At 29.5% G+C, this 6,767-nt stretch overlaps 1 non-coding gene across 1 annotated transcript; it reads left to right on the forward strand.

The window, feature by feature from the left end:
- The first annotated feature begins 269 nt into the window (after positions 1-269).
- Positions 270-376, forward strand: LOC140987053 (small nucleolar RNA R71). Its single transcript, XR_012177054.1, has one exon. It is a non-coding gene; the product is annotated as a small nucleolar RNA R71 (small nucleolar RNA).
- The last annotated feature ends 6,391 nt before the right edge of the window (positions 377-6,767 follow it).

Consider the following 6,767-nt stretch of genomic DNA (forward strand, 5'->3'; position numbering starts at 1 on the left):
CACATTCATATTATCAATTTTCTTATTCAAAGCTCCCAGTTGTGCAGCCAATGCAGTAAAATCATTAACTTGGTGCACTCCAACATTCCTCATCTGACTATTTCTTTTTGACCAAGGATGATAACTGCTTGCAACCATCTCCTCCAACAATTCATATCCTTCCTCCGCTGTCTTTTTTCAAAAGTGTTCTACAAGCTGCTGCATCTATCATGGTACGACTAGACTTAATTAAACCATAGTAAAAAATTTGTACCACAAGTCCAAGAGGCATTTCGTGATGTGGGCATCTCCTCAATAAAACCTTGTAGCTCTCCCATGCCTCGTACAATGATTCTTGATCATATTGAGCAAAAACGATGATATCAGCTCTCCATTTCATAGCATTTGACGGATGAAAGTATTTGGTAAGAAACGCCTTGGCCATATCCTCCCAAGTTGTGATTGAACCTACGGGTAAACAATTTAACCATGTTTTAGCTCTATCTTTTAAAGAAAAGGAAAATAAGCGTAAATGTATAACATCACTAGAAATTCCATTTTGTATAAAAATATCGCAAATCTCAAGGAAATTTGGGATATGAATATTAGGATCATCAATCGTTGTTCTCCCAAACTGAACTGTGTTATGAATCATCTGAATATTAGCTGGCTTGATTTCAAACTGGTTTGCATTCACCACTGGCCAGACTATGCTTGGTCGTGTCCCATCAAGAGAAGGTTGGGCATACTCCAGCATGGGTATGCGTCGTGGTATCTCGATGTGCTGCTCTTCATCTTGTCAAGATCCTTCCATTATGTCCTTGTTTCTTTGTTGTTGACGTCTTTAGCGAAAAGTTCTTTTGATTTCTGGATCAGACTGCTCAAGTTCAAAATCAACTAATCGTCATATGTAATGTGGGAAGTATCTGAAATAAAAGAGAGGGTGTTAGATCAATGAGATAAATAATACTAAAGATAATAACTGAAAAAATCAGTGAAATAACAGTCCCCGAAAACTTCACCAAAAACTTGATCGAGCTTCTCTTTCACTGTAAATCTCCAAATAAAATTTTAATCTTTTATGCTCGAATAAATCGCAAATGCACAAGTCAAGTTATAATATAGTGTACGAATTACGGATATCGTTCCACAGAGACTGTATTGCACGATTATTACTTTCAAAATTAATCTTTAGTAAAGCGTAGACGAAAATTTGAATTTTTAGTTATCCAATATATATTTAAGGTAAAATGTAATGCAAAGAATAAATTAAAATAGACAATTTCAAATGAAGTTCTAAAATCGATTAGGCACAAAATTTGTTTGGAATCTCGGTTTACCTATCCTTTACTAATTTATATAATCGAATTTAACATTTGTTCTGACTTTTGACAAGATCCCCTAAATTATTAAAATTATCTCTCAAAATATGCTAAATAACTCGACATGATGAAATAATTAAATGTTTTTAGCTATTTATCAAAGGTGGGTTGTATACATGAATCATGGAATCCCCAAACTTTTGACCTATTGGACTATAACTATCAATGTGTATTCAATTCATATGTCTATGCAGATTGTAAATCTGCGGATTGTGTTACTCATTCCTATTGCAATCTATTCTCTCAACTTTATTCAAAATATAAAATATATCAAAGTTAGATAAGCTTTAATAATCAAGTGAAAAATAATAACACAATTAAGTATATACGAAAGTCAAATGTCAGATTATAAATAACAGAGTTTCGATGGTTGACAAAAAAAATGATTCAAATTACCTGAATCATAATATGAAATTATTATATAATGGAAAAAAGTGATCAAATATATATACATTATAAAAATAATAAGAAGAAGAACATGCATTGTAGTTGCATAAATAATCTGCAAATCAAGAGATTTTTTATGTATAAAATATTACATATCCAAATAAAATTAAAATATGATTTTAGAAAAAAATCTTGCTAATTAAATGTGTTAATTATAATTTTTGTAAAATGAAGTAATATAAATCATTATAATCAGGTAATTACGGAAATTGTAATTTTTTGTGATAAATAATTTATCTTGAATATGTTTTAATTTAAATAACATTTTATTTCAATTGAGTCGAATATAAATGACAATATTAGAGATTGAATTCCTGAAAATTTTAAAAAATACACAAACTAAAATAACAAGACGACATATATAGGGATAAATTTATTATTGATGAGAAATATAATAAAATCTAATGTATATGAATGCAAATTCTTGATTCAATTTTTGTACGAAAAAGTTAAATTTATCTTTACTAATTTAAAATCTATATATCCAATAAATAAAAAGTAGATGAATAAAAACTGTAGAACATATATTAATTATACATAAATCAATCAAAGCAATACATATTAGACTAACACATATATGATTTTGTCCATTTTGATTGTTTTGTGAAATCTAAGTATACTAACTTATTTGACTTCAAAAAACTCAACACTTTTACAATGGAATGAAATTAATGATCATTGTCTACAAAAAAATTGTTTAAATTAAAGCTGTAAATTGAAAATATGCATGATTTAAATGTGATAATTTTTTTAAAAAAAACAGGACCGAAGTCGTAACAATTCAAATCTCAAAAGCAACAGATATAATAAAGACATTGAACCTCGAGATTCAAAATATAATTATGGAATTAAATCGTCTAACCAAAAATGAAGAAAGAAGAAAATTCAAATTTTAATATCCTGCAAATATTTACAAAAGTACGTTATAACAGGAAAAGTAATATATGTAAGTGGATAGACTCATCATATTTCCATTGAAATAACATCTGTACAAGAAAAAACATTTTTCATTCGTTTGTTATTAGTGGCATCTCAAAAACGTTTGTGTTAGATAAATATAAATTATTCGTTAATATTCGATCAATCCCTCATTACCTTGCCTTTCATAACTTTTAAATTTTTTTTATTACGTTTTCTTCAATAATTGAAGTACACGTCTAACTTGCAAAACAAAATAATCAAAAAGAAAAAGAATGATATTGTGCACATTGTATTCTAAGCATGTTTACGCATGTATATATAACACATTAATCCAATAATTCATATAGTGATAAATAAATTTGTTGGATTTCTAAAAAATCCAATTTCAATCTCTAAATCTATTAATACGACCCTTATCCAATATAGTTTGATTTGCTCGTATTTGTAATTAAATATAAAAGATGATAAATAATAGTAGATGGAAAATATATATAGACATACACCAAATATTAATTGTATATCTTAAACGATCACCAAAAGACAAATATATACATATCTTTAATAATTAACACATATCACACAAGAACAATTTAGTTAATAAACTAAAATGTAAAAAACGTGATCAAATATATCTAATAATAAGAAGAAGAACATGCATTGTAGTTACATAAAAAAATCAAGAAATTTTTTATCTATAAAATATCGTATATCCAAATGAAATTAAAATATGATTTTTATTTAAAAAAAACTGCTAATTAAATGTGTTAATTAAAATTCTTGCAAATTGAAGTAATATAAATCATTATAATAAGATAATTACAAAAATTGAAATTTTTTGATATAAATAATTACCTTGAATATGTTTTAATTTAAATAATATTTTATTTCAATTGAGTCGAATCTAAATGACAATATTAGAGATTGAATTCCTGAACATTTTCAAAAATACACAAACTAAAATAACAAGAAGACATATATAGGGATAAATTTATTATTGATGAGAAATATAACAAAATCTAATGCATATGAATGCAAATTTCTGATTCAATTTTAGTACGAAAAAGTTAAATTTATATTTATTAATATAAAATCTATGTATCCAACAAATAAAAAGTAGATGAATAAAAACTGAAGAACATATATTAATTATACATAGATTAATCAAAGCAATGCAGATTAGACTAACACAAATATGATTTTGTCCATTTTGATTGTTTTGTGAAATCGAAGTATGGTAACTCATTTGGCTCAAAAAAACTCAACACTTTCACATGAGAATGAAAATAATGATCTTTGTCTACAAAAAATTGTTTAAATTAAAGGTGTGAATTGAAACTATGCATGATTTAAATGTGATTTTTTTTAAAACATCACCGAAGTCGGGAAAATTCCAAATCTCCAAAGCAACAGATATAATAAAGACATTGAACCTCGAGATTCGAGATGTAATTATGAAATTAAATCGTCCAACCAGAAATGAAGAAAGAATAAAATTCAAATTTCAATATCCGACAAATATTTACAAAAGTGCGATATAACAGTAAAAGTAATACATGTAAGTATGTTAGACTTAATTTAATTGTGGTGATGAGAGTCAAAATCAGTAGGTCGTGATAAGCAGAAGCTTTCGTATCGCGTTAACAAAAGCAGTACTCTTCGAGTACTTATCAGCTTAGAAAATCAGAAGCAGAACGTAGCTTTTAAAAGCAGAACTTAGCTTAAACAGAAGTAATTTAACTTCTTTTGTTTGAATCATTACAGTCTTAAATGTTACCGTTACTTTACCTAGTACTAGTATTAATTGCGCCATTAATGCTGTACAAAAACATTTATTGCTCATTACTAGTTTTGGTATGAAACAAGATGAGAAGTCTATTTTGGAGCAAATGATGTCAAAGTGTATCTCTCCTACCAAAACTAGTCTACAAAATCAAGATACATCAATTAAAATCTTGGAAAATCAAATAGGGCACTTGACCAAGATGATTTCTAGTAGAGATCTGGAACCTTACCACGCAACACGGAAACAAACCCCAAAGAGTAAGTGAAGGCTATTGAATTGAGAAGTGGAAGAATTCTAGAAAAAGAAGTACCAAAGAGAGCAAGTCAAAGGAGAAAAAAGCAGAAAAACAAAAAGGTCAGTTATCTAACTCTACTCATGCACCTGTACCTGCACCCATTGCAAAGTCTAAAATTATTATTTATCCACTTTTCCCTGCATCATTTAAGAAATCAAATATGGATGCGTAATTCTATAAGTTTCTTGAAGTCTTTAAGAAATTACACATTAATATTCCTTTTGCTGATAATTTGATGCAAATTCCTTGCTATGCTAAATTTTTGAAAGAAAGCTTAGCAAATAAAAGAAAATTGGAGGACCATATGACTGTGAATTTGACAGAAAATTGCTAGGCTTTAGGACAAAATAAGATACCCCCAAGCTGAAAGATCCAGGGAGTTTTTCTATACCTTGCACGATCGGTGATACAAGTTTTCAGTAATCTTTATGCGATCTAGGTACAAGTATTAATTTGATGCTCTTTTATGTGTTTATGAATCTTGGATTGAGAGATCTTAAGCCTACCAGGATGTCTCTGTAACTGGCAAATAGATCCATCAAGTACCCTCGAGGACTAATTGAAGGTGTCCTAGTTAAAGTGGAAAAATTCATTTTCCCTCCAGATTTCGTGGTGTTTGATATAGAAGAGGATGTGGAGAGGCCATTAATCTTGGGGAGATCATTTCTTGCAACCGACAAAGCCCTTATAGATGTGCAAGAAGAGAAGTTGAGATTGAGAATGGGGGATGAAGAAATTACCTTTGATGTTTTTAATCTTCTTAAGCACACATTGCACAATCAAGATTGTTTTAGAATTGTAACTTTGGATTCACTTGTTTGCAATTTTTTCCAGGATGCTTTGAAGGATCCGGTTGAAACCACACTCACTACTAATATATGAGATGAGGAGCTAGATGAGGCACAAACTAAAGTTGTGGCATACTTCAATGCAAATCCATCATGCAAGAAGCAAGTCAAACTGTGGTTGGAAGACTTGAAAGAAAGGAGAGACTTGACACCTAAAAAGTCAAGCATAGAAGAACCACCACCCCTTAAGCTCAAACTTCTCCCTCCACATCTGAAGTATGTGTATCTAGGTGAGAACAATAATTTACCTGTTATTATATCTTCGTCTTTGACAGATGTGATAAAGAGCAAACTGTTGAAAATCCTCAAGGTGCACAAAAGCGCATTTGCCTTAAAAAGTGGCGGATATCAAAAGAATAAATACATCAATTTGCATGCATAAGATCCAGATGGTAGAAAAATATTCACCTCTCATGCAACCTCATAGGAGAATCAACCCAAAGATTCAAGAGGTAGTAAAAAAAGAAACCATAAAACTTCTTGATACAAGTATCATCTATCTCATTTTCAATAGTGCATGAATAAGTCATATCCAATGTGTGCCTAAGAAATGTGATATCACTGTTATTATTAATGAGAAAAATGAATTGATTCTCACTGGGACAATTACGGGTTGGCGTGTGTGCATAGATTATAGAAAGCTAAATGATGCAACCTGTAAAGATCAATGTCCTCTTCCCTTCATTGATCAAATGTTATAAATATTGGTAGGTCATGAATTTTATTTTTTTTAGATGGGTGTTCGGGATACAATCAGATTTCTATAGTTCTTGAGGACCAAGATAAAAACACTTTCACTTGTCCAAATGACACTTTTGCATTTAGATGTATGCTTTTTAGTCGATGTAATGCCCCTGCCACTTTTCAGATATGCATGACTGCTATATTCCACGATATGATCGAAAATTTTCTTGAAATATTCATAGATGATTTCTAAATACTTCTTCACTTCCAACCGATCCTAACATTATCTCAATTATTTGATCTTCGAAACGATATTGAAATATTAATATCTAATTTACGGAATAATAGTAGAGCTTTCAATTTGAAACATATTATGCAATAACATATATAAGTGATATTGGACGAGATTATTGTGAATTGTGGTGGAG

This window comes from Primulina huaijiensis, chromosome 10 (genome assembly GCF_012295235.1).
Source record: "Primulina huaijiensis isolate GDHJ02 chromosome 10, ASM1229523v2, whole genome shotgun sequence".
Classification (NCBI taxonomy): Eukaryota; Viridiplantae; Streptophyta; class Magnoliopsida; order Lamiales; family Gesneriaceae; genus Primulina; species Primulina huaijiensis.